A 24594-nucleotide genomic window follows, 5' to 3' on the forward strand; every position below is an offset into this window, starting at 1 on the left:
ATTCTGACGAAATGTCACGACGATGCTACTTAATTGTACGAAGAGTCTAGCTTGCCCGCTTACTCTAGGCACGTCGCGTAAGATGTCAGACATTACTGTACTGAAGGTTTGTGTATGTAGATGATTTATTCATAGCGTTTGTTTTTTTTTTGTTTTCAGCGTTGTTCTTGCAACTGGATTTTACTCAATAGCTGCAGGTGGTAGGACTTGAAATATTTTTACATCATCATCATCAACCGAAAGACGTCTGGGCAATCCGACACATATTGATGAATGTTGACACACGTTGATGTTTGTTGTACCTATTTCTTAAGAAATCTGATAAAAAAGGTGTTGAGAACAATGACGGCGGTACAAGCGCCCGAATATTCACCCTTCTACAGCTGAACAAAGACCCCCCTTAGAACACAACAATGAACGACAACTCGCCACTTGCATCCACCGGTTTCCTGCAACTCTCACGATATCGTCAGTCCACCTGGTGGGAGGCCTGCCAACGCTTCGTCTTCCGGTTCGCGGTCGCCACTCGAGGAGCTATAATATTTTTACGTTATTTTGTAAAACTAATAAAAATAGCCAAATACCGTTTTAACCGAGTTGGTTATGATTAGTCCTGCTCAAGTCTCCAGAACCGCCCTGGAACTACGTAGTTTTTTTATAGAAACTTCTCCCTTCAATCCTTTGATACGTGCGAGTAAGTTAGGGAAGCACAGCGACCATAAATTCTGGTGTTGACCGCTCGGATAACTTCGGCCAAGTTCGGGTATGCCGAGTCTTTGAGTTATGGTCGAGTGTGTTTAGGGAGGGGCGCAAGGTATGGACGAGTATGTTTGTGGTTAGGCGCGCAATGAAGTTGGATCTCTCTGTCTCTACAATGAGAAAAATAGAGATCCGGCTATCATTGTGATAAAATGTCACCCACACCTGTCACTGTCACTCAAGAAAGAAACATCTCGCTGGTCTGAATTGCAGGCAACCTGTTGATGTCTTAACTCGATTTATTTCCCACTTTAACATCAAACTATAATATTATTATTATATTATTTATTATTATTATATGTTTTCTTTGTTTGTTCTATCTAACCAGTATATGTCTATAAGTAGTTAACAATTTTTGTTGTTGTTGTTGTAGGTACCCCGAACTAACCCTACCGGTCACTTGACAGCACAGCGCCGTACCTACTTTGTTTATGTAAAAAAAAAAAAACGACGGATCGAGTATCATCTGTAGCTCTCAACCTTGACGCTGGCAAAATTGTCCCATTGGACAAACGCCATAAAAAGAAAAAAAAAAAAAAAAAAAAAACCTGCGAAAGCAAATGGCGAATTGTAATTTTTTGTGGCACTCTAAGGGCCTTTGTTCGCTCGGAGCGGGCGGACGCCTAGTGGAAAATAGTATAGGCAGCGCTAACTGCACGCGATGTACCCGGGTAATAATCGAGCGTTTTGACAGGTCGGTTAAACGTCATTACCATCCCACGTTCATTAGCACAACGGAAGGACAAATCGCAAGAATTTTGACCACGCCAAATTAAGCATCGGTATTTGTCTTTAGTTTTCATGAAAATTTAACCCTGATCATCATCTGTTTTAATAATATTTGCCAAACGGTAATGACGAAAAAAAAAAACGCCGTGAAAACGCTGAATATTTACATTTACGTCCACACGCGCCACCTAGCGTAGGCTTTAAGAGACCTTTTTTCAGCACTAAACGTCTTTCGGCTGTTTTTTTATTTATTCGACAGGATGGAAAACGAGCAAGTGGGTCTCCTGATGGTAAGAGACCACCAACGCCCATAAACATCTGCAACACCAAGGGTATTGCAGATGCGTTGCCAACCTAGAGGCCTAAGATACCTCAAGTGCCAGTAATTTCACCGGCTGTCTTACTCTCCACGCCGAAACACAACAAAGCACTGCTGCTTCACGGCAGGATTAGCGAGCAAGATGGTGGTAGCAATCCGGGCGGACCTTGCACAAGGTCCTACCACCTGCAAATGAGCTACCAGCTGCTGATGAGGATAAACTTAAATACGTTGTTAATGTAGCCCCGCTGGCTCCTGTCCCTTGTACCATGCAACTTCGTGTCTCCTGACGCGTGTCGCCGACTGCATTGTGCATGAGGATGCTTTCAACTCAAAGGCGATGGCTTGCTAAAGAAGACATGAGAGCTGAGAACGGTAACCAGTCTTAAATGGTTCACGGTTGATTACACACACACACACACACAAACATCAGGCCTGTATTCCCAAATGGGGTAAGCAGAGCACACAAAACATTAGGTACCACTTTTAGCAATTTTAGGTTTTAAAATAAAAAGGCCCAGTTAAAAAGCCGTGGTGGCCTGGTGGTTTGACCTATCGCCTCTCAAGCAGAGGGTTGTGTGTTCAAAACCCGGCTCGCACCTCTGAGTTTTTCGAAATTCATGTGCAGAATTACATTTGAAATTTACCATACTAATACATTATTACATTTTGAAGTTTTAGGTTTTAAGTTTGACAAAAACGGTACAATAGTGACACGTTGCTAGCCTATACCTTAACCTTTATCCTTAGTCGCCTCTTACGACATCCATGGAAGAAATGGAGAGGTGTAATTCTAACCCGACACCACACGGGTGGATTACATTCTATTATAAATAAATTCGAGTTTGTGTGAGATGTGTTTGTGAGCTTGTGTGTTTGTTACTGTTGGATAAAATTTTGATTCATTTGCTGGAGGGACCAAACACAACACACACACACACACACACACACACGCACACAAAAACACGCTTAAAAACATATATCTCATACAAACTCGTCACCTTAGCAATTTTTTTAGCTACGGTGCTTGTTTTTAGTTGTGACTGTGTTCTAAAATGCTTACAGCTCAAAACACATGTTTAACTATAAATGAAAGCCAAAATGATTGTTCTCTACGGAAAACCTCGGCAGCCGTTTCCGAGATTTTAGTGTCTATATACGCCTCACAGCAATATACGGGCACAGGCTTCCTCTCAAAATAAGAAGGATTGGGCACACGCGGGCCCAGCGCACATCGAAAACTTCACACACACATTGAATTGCTTTGCGCATTGCACAGGTTTCCTCACGATGTGTAACTACACGAGGTGCGAGGCCAGATTTAAAGTCACGATCCTTTGCTTCAGAGGCCAATCAGAACCATTACGTTACTAACGGCTTAGATATGATAGTAGTAAAAATTTTCACGTTTATGTGCGCAAATATAAATTGATCGGCTTAGTAACAGAGTATACCCATTATATTTGAAAGGTTGTACCACATAACCCAATTCTGTGATATCCAATAATTATGAAACGAGTTTGTTCATCCTATTAGCGTGCTAATTCCACATATAGATAACTGACAAGTATTATGCTCCGGAAATTCTAAAGCATTGATAACTAGCTGCTGTGCCCGCGGCTTCGCCTCCGTTGTAATTTTTCTTTCATAAAAACCTTCTCTTGATAATAACAAACACAACAAAAAAGGAATGGGAACTATATTTTCTGCCACTTAAATTTAGATTTGTCACTTAACTGCAATACACTATATTGGTCTTCAAATTAATCAAATCTGTCTCTAAGTATGAGTCATCAGATTAATGTAAACCTGTATCCTTAATTATAGTTTGATCATCAAAATTCGATCACCAAAATAATAGATCTGTCACCTAATAAATAGATCAGTTCCTTAATGCGATGCTTCTACATATTCTACCAAGGCAGGTCTGGTTAGGTACGACGACGAGCGACGCGAGGAGGAATGTTAGGTAGAACTGCGACTCTCAGTGCGCGAGCCGAGCGAGCGAAGCGAGCGTGCCGCAGCAGCGGCCGGCGAAGTGCCAGAACCGAATATTTTTGCTAATACTTGTATGATGAATATATGTTTGTTGTAGGTACTTGAGTCTTGGATGTTTGTATGTATTTAAGTGGTTTACTAATGTTTCGGCGAATAACGTTTGGCAACCTGTTTCATTTCGCAACTTTTAATTTCCCAACTGTTTAATATTTCTGAAACTGTAAATATTTCAGGATTTTTATAAAACTACCTAACCTAACCTAAAGGGTTCTACACGATGGCCCTGAAATAAATCCTGAAATATTTACAGTTTTACAGTTTGCGAAATGAAAAGTTGCGAAATGAAACAGGTTGCCAAACGTTACGTTGCGAAAAGGCAGTACTCGCCCCTGTCCACATTGGACCTATGGCTTATATGATGCTGATATGACGACGAACGGGTACGGGTCACTTTCATGTAAAAAAAAGCTTCGATTCAAGCGCTCCATTTTATTAAACTTAGGCCTTTTTTTACAAGTAGCCACTCACGAAGGTTCGTGTTCTTGATAGCATTGTGCTCGTTGACACATGTCATAATAGAGTTGTAAGGTGTGTCAGATGTTCCGGGCGATGTGGACACGCGATGATATGATAAATTGATGCGACTTTTGATTGGATGTTTGGATTTTTGTGGGGCACTTTGCCAATTAGAGTAAGGTGTGATATAATTATCATGCCTACTGACCTATTGGCCTCTCAAGCAGAGGATCGTGGGTTCAAACCCGGGCTCCCATCTCGGAGTTTTTTTAGAAATTCATTGTGTGAAATTACATTTAAAATATCGAGAGCAAACCTGTACAATCCTGTGAAGCCACACAACAATTTGTGTGAAGTTCCCAATCCGCATTGGGCCCGCGTGGGAACTACAGCCTATGCCCTCTCGTTCTAAGAAGAGTCTTGTGCCCAACAGTGGGATGTATATAGGCTGGGATGATTGGTTAAAATACCCTTAAAAAACTAAATAAAAACTAAAAAGGAAAAACAGCTCTAGTAGTCTAGAACTCTGTTAAGAAACTTGAACTTCAACGATCGGAACCCTTTCAAAATCGTGACACACAGTGACACACTCACGAAGTCCCATTGTTCATTAATCCCGAATGTTTAAGTTTAAATTACTCAAAGGAGCTCTAGACTATTATGGCAGACGAATTATGTTTTTTAGGGATCCGTACCCAAAGCGTACCTACAGACAGAAGACTAAAGTGAATGGCGTAACAGAAATGGAACGCAGAAAGTGGAGATGGGCAGAACATATTGCTAGAGTGGACCACATCGTTGGGCGAGGAGAGTCCTGGAGGGGACGACCACCAAAAAGATGGACAGACGATGTCCGGCAACAAGCTGGCGTAAACTGGATGCAAGGGGCAATGAATAGGCAAGACTGGAAAAGTAGAGGGGAGGCCTATGTGCAAAGACGGGCGCTATAAGGGCTGTTATAGATAGATAGACCCAAAGGGTGCCAACGGATTTATTGTGACTCCGCTGTCTGTCCGTCCGTCTGTCACAGGCCTCTATCTCTTGAGCTGTAATACGAGTAGCTAGGCACTTGAAATTTTCTCAGATTATGTATTACTGTGGCCGCTATGACAAAAAATACTAAAAACAGAATAAAATAAATATCTAAAAGGGGCTCCTATACAACAAACTTGTTTTTTTTGCCTTTCTTGCTAATGTCTAATGTTGTATAGATAATGGTACGGAACCCTACGTGCGCGAGTCCGACTCGCACTTGGACGGGTTTTTATATTTTTGTTTATTGAAATTAAATCAACGCCTGAAACAACCAAATTTAATGTGTATTTAAATATCTTTCTGTGTACGACATTAGGCTCTAATGTACGCCGCGGCGTATACTCACGGATATTGCCACTAATGTGAGTATCAGCGAGATGATACCACGATTACAGCTCGGAACATCAATCACTGGCTTATTTTACGAAGTATATTTCAAAGGTTGAAAGGTCAGTGTGGAGTTGAACCAAATACAGTCACGGGAAATGTACAGAAGCCATTATTAACCCCCTTGGTGTTACATGTTTGACGCCTGTGTCTGTCTGCATCGTAGTTCTAAAAGGAATCGACCGATTTCGATAGGGTTTTTTGTAGTGAAAGCAAGTTTGCTTGGGGTATGGACCCGGCAGACGTCCTGCCCGGAAATGCAGCTACATTAAATATGATAACATACCGACAGCAGCGCCACCCACCGGGTACAATTGTGTTTTTAAACCATCCAAGATCCTATTGAAATATAAACACAAAAATGTATCCGAATCGGTCCTGCCGTTTAAAAGGAGTTAGGCGACAAAAATACGTACTGAAGAATTATACATATTAGAAAATTGTATATATGATTAGCTGTTGCCCACAACTCCGTCCGCATAGAAGTATGCAAAATAGTTGACATCCTATTCTCAGACCTACCGAATAAACACAAAAAATGACATAAATATTGGTCAAGCCGTTTCGATGGAATTCGGTCACAAACAATTGACCCGAGAATATTATTTATTACATTTAGGATTTTTCAGATTTTTCTGCGTCGTTTGGTATTTTAACAACGTTGCTTCACCATTTTACTACAAACGTTTCTTATTTCTTTACTGAAGGCTTTCACAAGCCACTGAAGCTAAATCCTGATATTTTATTTACTACATCGTTTGAGTAAAGCCACACAGATAGAGCTGAATTCTACTCTCCGCGATAGATATCAGTCTAGTTTCAAAGAATGCGATAAAATCAAGCGAAATCCTTTGGTTGGCGTAAATAAAATGAGTTTTATAAACCGACTCTAAGCTCTGATCCTACTGAATTCCAAGCAAGATTGGATATAAATAATGTATACTTATTTATAATAGCTTTTGCCCCGCGACTTCGTCTGCGTAGATTTTTATATTAACACAATACTCCATAGGAATAAGGTTAATATCCCGCATTGCCTGTTTCCGTGGGATTTTCGAAAAATACTTTCAACAACGGCTAAACAATCCACTGAAAAATCTGATCACCACGTTTCACATTTCCTACATCGAGCGATCTTAAAGATTGCGTACGATGTCTTTGGAATCGCAACCCAGACTCGCGCTGGCTTGCCGTTTCAGCCGAAAGCGATGCCCTTAGTCTCTCGCCGCGGTCTTCCTCATACTAATGAGACCGTGCCTCTTGTAGCCGCAATGCGTTGCGAGACCTTCGCAAAGATTCGTTATTTTTTCGGGAAGGCATGGTTGTTGTTTTTTTTTTTTTATAAATATTGAAACAATTTTGCCAGTGTCTAGTAGGTTTGCCTTGTATGATGAAAAAAAAACTAGAAAACGAAATGTGAGAGGTGATGGCGGATGAACGATGACAGCGCGAAGGAAGGAAGGCATGGTAACGCGTACTAAATGCGACTCCAAATAGGGTTGATAGTCTATCGATAGTATCGTGGCCTTAAAAATCATTCATACTATCAATAGTCTATCAAAACTATCGACTCGACCCTTGACGATACTATCGATATAGAAGATAGCGTAAACTGCTTCAACTTTGCCCTTGGCCCAACATTGCCCGAGTTGATTTAGAGTCGATAACTTAGCACTCTTATAGGTTTTAAACTTTTATCTACACGGGAATTATTATTACGGGGGGATAAAAGTTTAAAACCTAAAGGGTTTTTAAAGATTTAAAGATTTTTTTTGAACATAATAACATGGTTATTTAAAAACAGAAAGTTCGAAGCAGCTGCATTAGTATAAACTGAGTCGCAGCTGTTTACGCCCACCTCAATACAAAGAAGTCATGTTCCACAGTGTTACATAACAGTATAAATAGAAAAACTTAAACTCAAATTAGGTACTTAAATTACCTTGAAAAGAGAGGTACATTTCCAATAGTACCCCTAGCATAAACAGAGCATGTAAGTAAACAAACAGTTTTTAATATAGGTAAACTTATTTCCATTACTCAAACAATCTAGAAATGTGTAAAATTTTAACCGATTAGCTACCATCAACAAGTGTCTCTGTGTCAATCATAAGTAAGACCCTGTAAGTAATTCGTCAACTCTAACTCGACTCTAAATCGAATCAGGCAATGTTGGGCCAGAGGGCAAAGTTGTAGCAGTTTACGGTAGTATTGAGCAAGTTCAATAGTATCGCCTATTTTTCACTATAGATACTATCGATAGTACTGCAGCATGTCGATATTTTCGATAGAACTATCGCGCTATCGACTGATTTCTCAAGGTGAAACTATCGATATGGAAACTATCGCTATAGCAACAAAGCTGGTTCCAAATCGTTTGACATTTACTCCGCAACGAAAGAGATTTTTTTTTTTTTAAGTACCTACCTTCGTGGCCATTAAGTGCTTAAAGTAGACGATACGTATGAATATGGATGCGATATAATTAGGTACGATTAGGATTAATTCATGACATAGTAACCTTATAATTTTCTACTATTTCGTATTTATATCGTACTAGCTTTTGCCCGCGACTTCGTCGCGTGAATAGTAACTTTGGGAAGTATTCAATTTATTTAGGATACCTATTCTGCCAATAATAGCACATAGAAACTTCTACGGTTTACTGAAAATAATCTTCCATTCGTCAAATATTCTTCCATTCATCCATGTTCTTTAGTCAAACATAAATATTTTAGCAAAACGACGCGTATTCTTCTCTGCCAACACAAAATGACTAATTCTTCATAGTGAACTCTTGACACATCCTTTATTGTAAGTTAGGAGGGTAGGATTATAATTAAGACGGCATTTTAGCTACACATAGTTCCGATAAATATACATATAGTAGATTTGTTTGGAATTCCGTAAGAACTTTCATCCCCATATTTTCAAGTAAACAGGTCGTAATTGAAAAGCCGCCGGAAGAAATGTTTTTTTAGGTTTCGTTCCTCAAGAGGAAAAAATTGAACCCTTATATGATCACTTTGCTGTCCGTCCGTCCGTCTGTCTGTCAAGACCCTTTATCTAGCGGAGTATCGGTATCGAGTTGAAATTAAAACCCTAAACTCAGGTTAATAGTCCTGAAAGCTGTGAAAAAATCAAACTTCTAAGTCAAGGTGTTTTCATACAAATCGCCTTAACAGAAAAAGTTATAGCGCACTGGCGGCTGTCCTAGAAACTTGGAATTTTGCATAAAGGTAGCTCTTATAGCACAATAAATAATAAACACCTGAAAATCAAAAAAAATTCATGATGACCTCACATTGCGTAACTACCTACATTTTTCTTATGAGCTTAAAAGGCTCTGCTAACACTGCATCATCCCCTCTGCTAACATCCCCTCGCAGGTAAAGTTTTCAAATGAAGAGATTTTTTATAAACATTTTTTTTTATTCACCATCATCATCAATCACCATCATCATCATCAGTCATCATAATCAGCACCACTATCTTCACCATCACCATCAATCAGCTCCACAGCCTCCGCTCCGCTCAGCAGCGTCCGCTCCGCTCCACTGCCTCCGCTCCACTGCCTCCTCTCCACAGCCTCTGCTCCGCCAGCCTCCCCTCCGCCAGCCTCCACTCCGCTAGCTTCCGCTCCGCCAGCCTCCGCTCCACTCAGCAGCGTCAGCTCCGCTCCGCTGCCTCCACTCTACTTGACTGCCTCCGCTGAAGCCTGCATTGTCTCCGCTCCATTCATTGCCTCTGCTCCACTCCGTTGCCTCGCTACCTCCGCACCGATGCCTCCGCTCCGTTGTCTCCGCTCCGCTCCACTGCCTTCGCTCTGCTCCGCCAGTCTCCACTCCGCCAGCCTCCGCTCCGCCAGCCTCCGCTTCGCTCAGCAGCGTCAGCTCCACTCCGCTGCCTTCGCTCTACTTAACTGAAACTCCGCTGTAGCCTGCATTGTCTCCGCTCCATCCATTGCCTCCGCTCTACTACGTTGCCTCCGCTCCACTCCGTTGCCTCCCTGCCTCCGCCCCGATCCGATCCGATCAAATATCTATGTATCTCTTATCACGTGCCCAAATGCCAAGTTTCATAAAGAACCATCGATTTATCTTCGACAATGACGATCTTCCATATAAACTTTCATCCCTTATTTCACCCCCTCATAGGAAGAATTTTGAAAAACGCGCGAACAAATATCTATGTATCCCTTATCGTGATAAGGGTCACGTGTACCCAAATGCCTAGTTTCATAAAGAACCATCGATTAATCTTCGACAATGATCTTCCATATAAACTTTCATCCCCTATTTCACCCCCTCATAGGGTGAATTTTAAAAACACGCGCGAAAAAATATCTATTTACCTCTTATCACGTGCCGAAATGGCAAGTTTAATAAAGATTCATCGATTTATCTTCGATAATGACGACCTTCCATATAAACTTTCATCCCCTATTTCATCCCCTCACAGGTCGAATTTTCAAAAAAGATCAACCAAATATCGACTTATTTCTTATTAAGTGCCTGAATGTCAAGTTTCATGGTTTTATCTTCGACAGCGACGAACTTCCACCATATAAACTTTCATCCCCTATTTCAATCCCTTAAAGCCTCTTTACCGGAATAAAAATAGCCTATGTTTTCCCAAGGTTCATTCTATCTCTGTAACAAATTTCATCAAAATCGATTCAGTGGTTTCGGCGTGAAAGCGTAACAGACAGACAGACAGACAGACAGACAGACAGACAGAGTTACTTTCGCATTTATAATATTATATATAGTAGGGAAGTAGGGATAAAATAAATATTCACCGACGGCTTCTATGAGGCAGCAGTTTTGCTCAACATTAATAATGTCTGGGCACGTTAAACCGCCAAGCATTTCGTAAATTGGACATCAACACCTTAATATGGTTTGCGGCAGCACGATGGGCAGTAAAGCATCATCAACGTGCCTACGTCTCGTAATGGGAACATTAAAGTAACATATAAATCTGTGATACTTAATTGTTGTGATATTTCTGGCACTCTTTACTTAATTAAAATATCATATTACCTAAGTTGTCTATGATAAACAAATTGTAGCTGTCAAATTGTAGCTCGTTGAGTTTCTTGCCGGATTCTTCTCAGCAGAGGTTTTTCCGAACCGGTGGTAGATTTTTTTTGACATTCATAAGTGCTTGTTGTAGCCTAAATTGAATACAGATATTTTGACTTTGACTTTGAAAGTGTCAATTGCATACAAATATGTCCGTGTGGATTAGCAAAAATATTTGAATAAAATGTTATTTAAAATTATTAAACACTAAAGTAGTGATGCTTTTGAACAATTACTGAACTGATATTTACTAGTAAGTAATTAGAATTACTCGAACTAAAACATAGGGCTAATTATTGTCAATTTGTCATCATCTCCGCAGGAATAATCTACATCGATGAATCGTGCGTGACTATGTCAAGGTGCAAATAGGTTTTGGGGACTTGGTTTTCATCCCTAGGTGCAACTTTGATAAGCGATGGGTTTAATTACTTATTAATTTGACCACAGACATCCAGAGAACTATGCATAGACAATACAACCGTAAATAACTGATATTTGACTGGAGGCAGCTGGCAGCGGTCAGAGGTCGTACTGTGCAATCTGTGGTCGCGTTGAGGTTGGACACTATAATCTATAATGTATAGGTTTGTATATGCACTGACCCCAGTCAGGAAACTTGGCTGCAGTCCAACAATGAAAAACTAGGTTTACCAACACTGTTGCCATGTAGATAAAATAAGTCAATAAGTCTACTGTATTGGCAATTTCAGAGTTGAGAGTTAAGGTTGTGCGGTAAAGCAAGATCAGAAATAAAATGTGTGTGTTTGGAGTAAAGTATTGAATAATATTGTCACTATGATACTTAATGAAGCTAATCATATGCTTATATAAAATTAAAAATAATAGGATAATATTGAGAAAAATAATATGGGCAGTTTAGGGTCACCTTTAGGTTTGGTTAGCACAACATTCGTTTTGTTTGGCAAATGAAGTGTGCTTAGGTGTTTGTCTACGGTGCAGCTTTGAGAATTAAATCGTAAAGTTTTTTTATGATATTTGTAATAGTTCGGCCTGTGTAACATAAATTGTTTAGTGTGGAAGAGGAGGAGGGTGGATACATAATTATATACATGTTGCGCTGACGTCGCTTTAGTGCACGGTTGGTAGGCAGTAGAGACACAAGGTCAAAATAAACGAATAATTACTACAGTAGTTCTAAGCATTTATATATCAACAATAACATGGGAATTTTCCTATTAGCTAAAACCCGCACCAATCACAGAAAGTCGTAAAATTTTACGGTCGACGGAATGACGTGTGCATGTAATATGTTCTTATCTCACTAATAGGGTTGGTTTGGTGGACTTTTCTATGTCACGACCCCGTTAACTTAAAAGACGGAAAGATGCCTGGTGAAAATTGAGCCAATGCAAAGTCCTTGCGCTTTCGAGTAGCACTGCGAAATCACTTTGATATGTACTTGGTCGCAAGCCAAGCTTTCTACGAAAGGATTGGCTTTCTGAAAAGTCTACACTATGTTGAAAATTTGAAAAGAAAATATTAAACGTTAACATTTTACACTCGTATAACCTTTGTTTATGGTGATACTTCTAGACTGGCGTAGGTTACGCCTCTTTAATTCCTGAATGAACTTACATGGCATTCCTTGTGTCAGGAACAGCTCTATTGCTAGGAAGGGCATCAGACGCAGCTTGGTTGAACCGGTTCCTTACATAAGGGTCCGAGTCTCTCTGCCCTCCCCCCACGTAACCCCCTCGTCAAAGTACCGCCCCGTGCTGGTGTATGGCTCATCTACTGACGGACTGCTCTCTGGTTCTTCTATGTTCGTTTGTTTAATCAGCCGTAAGGCTATGTTTTCTTCCTGTAACAATGGAACAGCGTTTAAGTTGTGAAAAATAATGGAAACTGAACTATCTGTAACATCACGGATAAGAAAAACAGGTTTTTTTTGTTAAAAACTGTTACAGGTGAAATATGTCAAATAACTTGTGCATTTGCGGGCCTAGTACGGTTCAAAAGTAAAGGTCTGGGCATCATATAACATATAATTCATACTACATTTCAATAATTGCTTCATTTGAGTTCCTTACTTGGATTTTATAGCTAGAATTTAGTAGGAAAACAAAATATAACTTGAGGAGCACCTTTGAATGATAGTTTCTTATGTTGTTCTACTGTCGTGTAAGGGTCACGCACACCTTTCGAGTAAACATCAAGCAAGCGATTTATTTTATTTCTTTTCTTAAATTCCAACCTGAATGACCCAACGTTAATAAACCTCGATAGTACAGCTTCATCAAAAATGAAGAACCCGCTAGCTTATTCATTTCACGTTTAGTCGTGAAATGTGCGTGAGCTCAGCAGTTCCCTTCCTTGAATTTATGAACCACTTGGGGTGCCTGTATAATTAAGTAGCTTTATGCTATGAGGTCGGTGCTGAATTTTTTAAATCCTTGTCGACGACGTCGGTAACGGAGTAACGGCATGCGTAAAACACAGCATCGATGGATTAAGGAGTAAGCGTTGAAAATGCTCGCACAAGAGATTTATTATAAGGTTAGGTTAGGGTTATAAGGTTTGGTTAGGAAATCTTGATAGCAAATGACTGAAAATAATTACTGCGCCCGGCACTAAACTTCTTTTCTCCATCCTAACAGAACAGAGAGGACTATATTTCAAAAGTGTATTGTTCCGTGACGACCTTTCTAGGAATATAGAATCAGAATCACAGACTAGTTTTAAAAGATGCTTTTTTTCTATGGTTTTAATCTTACATAAAAGGGTTAAAGGAGTTTACGTCGCAAATGGATACTTCTCAGCAATTTATTCATCTCATTTGTCTACTGAATGCCACATTTGTACTGGGTTTCATTACGTTCCGCCTAATGATGCGTCGTTCTCAGGAATGTTTTCGACAGTTTTTCGGTAGCACATAGCATAGCGTATTTTATTTTGCTGTGTTAAAATCTAATATTCTGAGAGTATCACACTGGCAATTTAAAATTAAAGACATTATTATCAAAGGTTATTAACATCACACTATTTCAAACTAGCTATCTGATTACGCACTGCTCACATATTTAATAAACAAATAAGTACCTAATTTATGTTTCATATATTTTCGAAAAACAAAACTTCTAAGGTACCATTAATGGTTGATTGAACACCATAGAGTATAAAGCCTGCACAATGTGATGGTGATCAAAAGTATACATCGCTAGACTTATTATTTGTTCGTAGCATGGCTATGATAGAAACTTTGCATTGACATTTTTTTTTTAAATCTAATTTAATTTCACCTTGCGATGTCTCGAAGCGTTCAGGTAAAGGTCACGGGAATTAAACATCATCGAAGCAGATATTTAAATATGACATTTAGGGGCCGTCTCTATTTGTTTTGCTCGAATAGACGGAGACGGCATCACATTTTACCGTCAGTTAACACTAATCAATTCTTCAATTCTTGACAATTTTATTTACTGTTTTATCAGAATCATCTGCGATGAGTCAACCTTGACACTACTACATTTTATATATTAATATAATCCACATATAGTATGTAAATGACTATTGATCTCGGGTTTGAATTTTTATGGCGTCATAGATATCGTAAGTTAACAGCATTGTGTAAGATTATCGGACATAGGGAATTTATTTTCATTGATGAATATTATATGTGTGCGTATGTGCAATTACAGTCATGACTACGCATGTTGGTTTTAGCATTTTTGTTACTTAATTCATGGCAATGCATAAAGAAACGTGGAAACTACGTACACCTAGGTACGTGCTTCTTACTCTTACCACCAAGAACATTGTGTACAGTCGATTTGTCCGGTTACTAGGTACAACTTGAAGTATTCAATTCACACGTATCGTTGTTTCAAAATGTGACCACGTTTATGGGGTTATTATCTACGCACTGGAAATTTAGCCACTTCTCTAAATCGTTTCGCATTTACATAGCGAATTTGTGCTTTTGGTTATGGTATGGTTGTTTCAAATTTGTCTGATGATGGTACTTAGCCAAATAAGCTTAAACCGTCTTGAACACCCGTTTTACTCGACGGTTCCTCTCTAAAGACTCTAAGTGCATCTTTACGACCCGTGATATATTACTGAAGTGCTTGACCTCCTGTGATCACACCGATTAAACTTATAACACGCCATTGTAGTGTGAAAGTATAATTAAAATTAACCACGTAATTGCTGCCTTTCAATATGACTAAACTAGGGCGTTGAATTTATTATTACCAATGCCTCCGGTGCCGAAGATCAGTCCATTTTGGTTATGTTTATTGTCGATTTAACTAAGAGATATGATAATTTTTATTATTTTGTAGAAAATTACTCCAAGAAAACTCACGTCTTCCTTTATCTTTTCAGATCCGATTATATCTATATCGTGAAATTTATAGAACCATAATCATATTTAATGGAACATTAATTATAAAGAAGTAACCTTTAGAAGTCTGTACGCTCGTGAAATTAATGTCTGTCGTTACACCCACACCCATTACTGATATGACAATAATGTCTTAGTTTTTAAAATTGTCAGGAAAAATAAAATAAATAAGGAGTGAAAAGTATATCTCCTTGTCGCTTGAGAACTTTATGGATTAAGCGAGTTATTGAAATTTTACTAATATTCAATCTTTCTATAGTAATCCTTCTTGTAATATACTTGCTCCTGGAAATATACTTAATTAAACAGCTGCATATTACAACTAATTTCGAATGGACATCCGTACTTGTACTAATTAATTGTTTGACTTTATTGCAACTTATCAACAGGGCTACTACGAAACTCGAAACTCGAAGTTCGTGTCGTGCGGTCTCTCTGACACTGACACTATTTAATACGAGAGCGAGAGGGACCGCACGACACAAACTTCGAGTTTCGAGTTTCGTAGTAGCCCTGCAGTGCTCTTTGGTAAGTTCGTGAAACCTCTATTTCCTGGATATTTTCTAATTGCAAGTACCGGGACGAGCTTTCTACGCATATCTAATGTCTGCTTATAACTGAGACCAGTATCAAAGTGAAAGCAAAATGACTTAAAAGACAAAGTGCCCGATCTCGTTTTATCGCAGTGCTTCCGTTCAAAACGAATGTAAACATTATCAAAGGTATCTGCGCTCTCTGAATTAAAGCTATCTTGTGCTACTCCTATTTTACATTTTTAATTTGCAAGTTTCAAATATTGCCACATATATAGTGACAAATATTTGCCACTTAGATTAAGAAAGCCAAACATACTCTTTGAAGTCTTGGTTCCTCAGTTGTTTGTCTTAATATTTATGTGCTCTCTCAAGCAGTCTTGTGGGTCCAGGTGAATCTAGGCTAGCGTCACCGTGCATTTTTAAATGTACAGGCAGTAGCAGAAGTGAATGAGCGTTTATGGTGCTCAAAATGATCTACACATGACTCTACTGGCGAGGTAATGAGAGTTTAGATCATTTTGAGCACAGAATTGTTCATCTTCTTAGGAACACATTAAATATCTGTGAAGCATTTCATAGATAAGTGTGATAAGTTCATAATTCGTATGTATTTGGCTCACGTGGGAGCTAAAGTATAATTCTGTGGATAGGCTTGTGCTCATCACGTCACCTATCAAGTACTTAGAGGCGAAAATAAAATGATGTTTAACATGAATTAAATTTATAATGTGTAATGTTGGCGCCATAACACTATACTTTGCGGTTGACAATGTAACTGCTGGCAACAGAATTTTCTAGTAATAATTGTCATACTCGACTTAATACCTTGTAATTCAAACAGCAATTGTTATTCGGCTGTTAGTGGTTTACCATTAATGCAGATGAATGCAACGTTTCATAAATTGCCCGATAGTTATGATGAGTGCATTACCAGGGCATTACTTAGCGGATGCACGGTAGTGTATCGTAATGATACCGTTGTCAGTCAGGAAGTGTAGTGGCGTGGCGTCGAAAGTGCAAGTGTGTGGTGGGAAACAGTACAATGTCGTGAGCGACAAGCGTGACCACCTCGCTAGTTAGATATGAGACAATTCGTCGAGACACTGCTCTTAAATTCTAGCTATTTTGTAAATCCCCCAAATTGCTATAACTTTTGAAACCACTGAATTAGCTACTTTTATACCACGTCTCCATACTGCATCTTTTGTTATGATAACTTTTATAAAGTAAATGTAGGACTAATTGTGATGTTAAGACCATTTGAAAGACCTATTATATTCTTGCTCTAAAAGATACTGAACAGGTCTTATGTTTATTTAACACGATTTAAAAACCTCAATAGTTGGTAACTACTAACATTAGAGCTTTTCAAAAACACAAACTGAGACATGGGAATTCCCAGTGCTGGTCTCTTTTTCTGGTTTTTCTGTGCATCCATGTCTCAGTTTGTATTTTCGATATGGTTTCACGGGATACCCGTAAAAGTAACAAATTTGGAGTTGAAATAAAAAATACAAAAAGACTCCAAAAACTAATCATAATTAGAGCTTTGTCAAAGAAGTAATCCGTCAAAATATTTTGGACCAATAATTTCCTTTTCTCAAACATCCAAGGAAATGTCGTCCTTATCTTCGTGATCAAGAACGCCAAGTACGTCATTGTATAGAACTTATTGAAGATTCGTTCTAATTTCAAATTAGAGGATAGTAATGGAATTTCATAGAACATTGCCGGCCAAGGCCAGCAAAGAGATTGTCTTTTGTTTCAGTGGGTTTTATTTCTTCTATAGACTATGTATGGCATACTGCCAATTAAAAAAAGTGTTTTGGCGGGAATAGAAAAAAAACTTATACGGTTTATATCTAAAACGAGTGTTTTTATTTATTTAAATAAGTGTTATTCTGTCCGATATGAGGTCATCATAAAGTGACATGGTACTATTTCCTTGGATCTATTTGAGAAAAGCACTATAAGTACAAGCCTCGTCCGCGAGCAGGGATTGTCGGCCTCGTATCTCTAGATGGCCTCGTTAACACTCCATCGGCCATCTATAACTACTCGGCCAGCAATCCCGTATTTCGCGGACTCTGCAGTAATGTACTATTATTGACGAAAACCATCCCACGCGCAGACTGGCTGACAACATATTTGGAATAAGTCGTATTTCAAATTGGAATAGATTAAAAAAAAGACTGAACAACAACATTTGCCCACGATGTCCAATTAGGAAAAACTTTATACAAAAGCTTTGATTGTCAGTGCCATTCTGGCCTTGCACTGAAATATCCTCTTTGGCTTCACCTGTGGCTCTGACTTACTTACTGGCCTCTGTTGTTATATTACTATTGCAAAATGAACTAGCTACATAAGCCAGATTTGTTAAAAGAGAAACAATATGCGTCCGCACGGCAAGCATGCTACCGTAATCCGAACTAAACTACATTCGATTGTCCACATCCAGAACCGGATCTCTCGTAACGTGCCAAGGACGTGATCTGACCGCCACTTTCACTGGCACTGGCACATGCTTGCTTGCGTCACTCAGATTAGGCACTTATCCCACACAACTTAACAATGCCCAAAAACTTGATGCATAGAATTTGGTCTGCCATGACGCTTACGACTTCTAGTGCTTTAACTCGATTTGCATTTGTTTAAGATTATGGTTTGATTCGTTTTGAGCCAAATATTCTAAACTAGCTGCACTGACTATTCTTGATACTGACTGACTGACTGTAAGTTTTTAAGACTGAATAATTTTGTACCTAATACTTGTTATAAGAACTAGTGTTACAATGTAGATGTTAAACTCGGGTAAAGAAAAAGTAAGCAAGAAATAACCAATTGCTGTCAAAATTCCCAAAGAGTAAAAAGATTTGTTGCTAAGTACTGAGACTGAGTAAAAGTTTGGTGGCAACATATTTTGCAATGCACGTGCCTAAGTAACTAATTCCGGGTACCTAACCTACATGATTTTGTATACAATAGTAGTATTCTAAGAGCATTATCGTCTCAAAAAAGCAAATGTACGCAGCGAGAACATGACCAAATGTAAAAATAATTTTGCCCGGAAACTTACCAGTATACAACATTGTATTAATAAGAATTTAAGCGGTTTTTAGTTCCGGATATATCGGTATGCTTCCACATAATTAAGTTTGCGGAAATAGTGGCTCGGCGTGGGTGTTTGTATTTGGTCTAGCACCAATCGATAATGTTGCTCCGGATAGTGAGAGATAGAACTTCGGCATATACATGAACAGTTCAATATTAGAAGTAAAAATATGTACCTAAAAGTTTATCAACGAAAGTTACCTCACAGGAAAACTAAAAGGACAAAATTGTCTAAATGCGGAATCCCCTTTAAAGAAAAAAAAACCGGCCAAGAGCGTGTCGGACACGCCTGAAATAGGGTTCCGTAGCCATTACGAAAAATTAAGTAATATTTTTCTAAGGATTTCGTATTTTGTACGGAATATTCCAAGTTTAGGTATATTTTATACCTTAGGTTAGGCTGCTATTAACTCTTAAACTACTAATAATTCTCAAGAAAACAACCGTTATAGTTTTCCTTGTAAGTTTGATATACTTACCATCCTGAATTTTTTCAAATCTTTTTACCCACCAGTTTAGATTTAGGCACGGGGACGCTCGATTTTAATGAAAAGCTTCAAAGCTGAATATTTTGCAAACGAATCACAGAATCCAAAAATCGTTTTAGCAACCCCAATGGTTTTAAAAGATCTATCCAATGACACCCCACACTACAAGGTTGGATGAGAAAAAAAACACCCCCACTTACTTCTATGGTAAATATTTTTATTTTGCTATTTTGTCGGCATAGTTTACATATATATTCATGCAAAATTACAGCTTTCTAGCATTGATAGTCCCCGAGCAAAGCCACGGACGGACAGACAGACAGACAGACATGGAGAAACTATAAGGGTTCCGTTTTTACCATTTTAGCTACGGAACCCTAAAAAAGGAAGGAAGAATGCCAGGCGGGGCTCCTGCCTAGTTCGAGGTCCGCCGGATATCTCACAATACGAATGTACACCTACATATTTGCAATGATGGTTTATAAATAAATTTATTCTTATTATTATTTATTCAACTGATTTGGTTCTCAGTATCTCACTATTAATAGTGATTGTTTTGACGCATTCATTAAACAAACTTATAAATAAGCGAAGGAAGGTAAATTATCGTACTTCATACGAACTACATGAATCTACATTGCTTCTCCGCTAAAACTATGTAGCTATGTGGTATAAATAAAAAACTTTAAGATATTCCTTTCTCTTATGTATGTAGCTGCGTACAGAACTGTTATGAAATGTCAGTAATTTTTCTAATTTGGAACGACAACGTGTATCATAGGGACATATAATACTCTACTACAAACGAGTACATGCAAGAGAGAGGGCCAATTTTCAAGTTTTTGCATGTCTACGTCTACCGCGTGTATCAGGCGGCAAATATGTTAATTCGAATCACCATGACGACCACATGTTCAGAACCATCTTTGAAACGACTGAGTAACGCCAATAAATGTAAATAACTCGTCATATTTTTCTTACGAACAGCAATTGGATCGAGGCTCGACGTTGCCTTCGTGGTATCAATGTCGACCAAATGGGCCACTATGGGCTTTCCTGCCAAAAGAGCGCTGGCCATTTTTTCCGTCACCGTCACGCTGCGCTAAATCCGCCGGGTTTTTTGACGATTAACGATTTTACTCAAAGTTAACAGTAACGAATGTAACATATGCTATAAAATCTATGCCACGGCGGCCTTGCTTGTGACGTGTTCTGTTGACCCGTTACCCGCGTTTACCTTTGCGGCACTTATTTACCATTTAGAGTTCACTATGGTCCGCGAGTTGTTCTTTGTTTTTAGTTTCACGGCCGGCAAAGGGACTGTTTGTGTTTGAAACAAAATATTTTTAATTGAGTTTGGATCGGAGAAACTTGACAACAGTTAAAACTCTACAGGAACAAATTTTTTTCGAGTATCTATCACGCTTTTAGGGTTTTTAACTGATCTCAAGTTACCTCATCGGTTAGCATTAGATTGAGTATATAGGTACAAAAGCATTTTTCACACCTCTCATTAAGATATAGTATATTTTTTATAATATAATAACTAAACCCTATCACTTAGGTAAGCATATCAAAGATACTATAGGTAATAGGTATCACGTAATCTTCATTGTTATTGTACTAAAGATTAGTTTAATTACATTAGTTTCTCATCTCCAGTAGTAACCCGACTAAATCCGTTGCGTCAAACTTGAACCGATTACTTCCCACATACAGCGCCATATTTGCGTTTCACTTCAACTTAGTACCGAAATTGTATCCAATATTCGCTGAAGATGGCTCTAACTTACGTAAGTAGAAATGCACTGCAAATATAGTTAAATGTCAGGAACTTGAGCCGTCTGCCGCAGTGGCGGTGGATAAATGTAGTGCGCACCCCGGGGACCCGGCTATTTTTAGGCGAGGCTGCTCTGCGTTGATAAAAAATAAGATTTTGTAAGTAATTTATTATTTAACTAAGTATTTCTATTCAAATCAGATCAGTTATCGTTTTAACAGTAAAGCTTGTAAAGGTAAAGTAAAATGGCGTAAAGCCGAGTTTAGACTTGCAAGAAAAATCGTGCAAGTTGCATTACATTGCGTAATTTGTAGTGGTGCGAGTTTGTAGTGGTCAATTTTTCTTGCAAGTCTAAATTCGGCTTAAGTCTAGTTGAAGTCATAGGTGCGAGAGCGACGTCACACGTTACGGAACTTTAACCGGCTATTATATCCATATATTTTTTAATTGTCAAAAGAAAAAATACCTACGTGTCCGATATATTCTTTAAATGTAACTGACAGATTTATTATATATATAATCCACTTTTAATTAAATTTCATGTATATACATAATTCAGTTCCTGATCAGTTACACCTCAAATTAAAACAGGGCCTTAGTGTAAACCATGTTCCAGAATTCAGATCGACTCCGACTCGTTAGGCAAGAACACAAATTACGGTCTCAAACGGGCACGTGTGGTTGCCACAGATAGTTCCCTAAACTACCAATAAATTTTAGCACGGTTCGGAGGATCCAACATCCCAAATTTTGTTCTAAATTGGTGAACGTCACTATTGACTTATTTATCGACTAACTAACACGCATCAGTTTAGTTCACTACGATTATCGCGGGCATAAGCTTCTAAAGCTTTCTAGCGGTATGAGGTAGGTACCTAATGGCCTCTCAAGCGGAGGATCGTGGCTACAAATCCAACTTCGCATCTCAAAATTTTCCCATTCATCTGTGAAATTAAATTCAAATTTTATTACGATCCTTTTTTTATCGAATACTTAGCTGGCAAACGAGCGTGTGGGTCACCCTGATGGTAACTGATTATCACCGCTCATGGACACCTACATCATTATTAGGACTGCGGGTGTGTTGCCGGCCTATAAAGGGGGGGGGGCTGAAAGGCGGGAGGGGAGGGGTAAAAGGGGGAGGGGAGTTGGGCCTCCGGATCTGCCACTCACCGTATGAGACACACTAGCAAATCTACTATTTCACGACGGTATTCTGTGGGAGTGTGGTACTAATCCGTCGAACCGGCCCATTCGTACTGCAGCCAGCAAGTGGTTAGAGTAAGGCTCTACCACATGACAATCTTTACATAGTATCGTCATGCAATTAAATCGTGTGTGAAGTTCCCAATTCACAGGCCCGCGTGTAAACCATGGCCTAAGCCGTCTTGTTTTGAGAGGAGGAGGAGGAGGAGCAGTAGTAGGCTGTGGCTCCGCTGAGGCAGAGACGAGCGGAGCGGAGAGAAGACGTGTAGGGATCGACCAATCATATCAGTTGAATCCACGTCTCGTCTCCGCCTCATTATCATCTGATGTGTAGGAATTGGCCGATCCCTACACGTTACCCCTCCGCTCCGCTCGTCTCCGCCTCAGAGGAGCCGCCGCCTAAAGTGGATTGATGAAACATCTATCTCTTTTTAACATGATAACGGAATGAGAACGGAAAGATCCCACTAATATTATAAATGCGAAAGTTTGTAAGTCTGTTTGTTTGTTACTTCATCACGTCTAAACCGCTGCACAGATTTAGATGAAATTTGGTATACATATACGTAGTTTGAGTCGCGGAGAAGGACAGAAGATAGTTTTTATCCCTGAAAATTGCAGTTCCTGCGGGATAGCGATAACCGGCTAGTGCTTCATAATGGCGACAAAACGTACGAGTAGCATGCCAGAATCACAGGGTCCTGTACGTAAAGGGTGCCAAAGGGACGTTGATGCTAAGGCTCCATGCCCGTCCATCCGTCTGTTACGGATTTCTATCTTTTAAACCGTAATATGTAGACATTTGAATTTTTTCGAAGTAGCTATGTAATTGCGTACTATGGTTACTACAACAGCAAAAAAAAATTGGTTCAAAATTAAAGGGGGTCCTCATTGGGTTCGGCGTTTTTATATGGTAAAATTGAAACTGAAAAGATGCAAAACTTACAACTACTTAATGAAACTGTTGGCCACGGTAGGTACTCCTGGTTGGAGATCTAAGTGTCTGTAGTTATCTTTACTAGTTTCTCTAGGAATGGTACGGATTTTACAAACGAGTTTGGAAAGTTGCCGGGCATATTCCAGTCACGATTTAAACCGATCGAGTACAGTGAAAATCCGACTTAGATGTTATGCAATTAGGTTTAGTGTAGGTTATTCTTGAGCTATTTGGTTTCTTGAGCTGCAGTAAAGGGTGCCGATAGGAGTACAATGCACCATGAATTCAAAACTGTCTTTGCTAGGGTCGATGCCCAGGTTAAGCCAACCGATCTTGCGTAGAATTAACAAATTGACATGCAGTAGTATGGATATGGAATAATTTATAGTATAAAAAGGGGCAAACAAATACTGAAGTAAAACCCGACCGGTTATAAGCTGAAACAATGCTACGAGTACATTACTATGCTTATAACCATTAATGCGTTCGTTGCTGGCTGTCAGCACCGAGACTTCCTCAATTGCCGTAAACGCATAAGTGCGGTAAACAGCTTCTTAAAAAAATTGTTACCCACTTTGAAAATTTTTGTGAATTGTCATCCAAGGATGCCGGATATCTAATATTACTTATACTTACCTTTAAACGAGAAATTATTGTACCTATATCATAATATGTTTCGAGTATCTCGAAAACGGCTGTACTTAATGATTTCGGTGAAATCTGCTGTGAGGGTTTTCGTAGTTGACTCGATCTATATAGCTTTATCTTTGGGAAAACGTGTCTTTTGGAGTTTAAGCTCGGGCAAAGCTCGGTCTTTATGGTACCACACGTACGAACATGTATTTACTTGTATATACGTTATCGGCGTCTTTCTTGCATTAAATTAGTGTAGCATCTCTTCTACATTAAATTAAGCTATACTATTAAAGGTGGCCTCGACCGAAGAATGTGATGAAATCACAAATTATCCTCTAATGAAAAAGCTCATGTGCTCCCCATTTCCAATCTCGTGCGGTAAAAAATGCTCTTCTTAGGGCTTATTTTACATGTTGATACATTGTAAGTGACAGGTAAAAGTGGTGCCGTCTCTATTTATTTAGGCAAAACAAACAGAGACAGCATTACAGATATCCGTCACATAAAATTTATCAATGAGTGGTGAAATAGGAGCTTATTCCTCATTATTTTGCCTACTGAGCCATGAAATTGAAAGTAACATTTCATTATGTAATTCGCACTTTGAACTAGCTTAATTATTTCACGCAACAAGTGCGTAGTGACGCAACGGTGGAGAACAAAAGTAAAAGCTCAGAGACGGACGGACATCGAGTAAC

The sequence above is a fragment of the Choristoneura fumiferana genome, chromosome 18 (genome assembly GCF_025370935.1).
Source record: "Choristoneura fumiferana chromosome 18, NRCan_CFum_1, whole genome shotgun sequence".
Lineage (NCBI taxonomy): Eukaryota > Metazoa > Arthropoda > Insecta > Lepidoptera > Tortricidae > Choristoneura > Choristoneura fumiferana.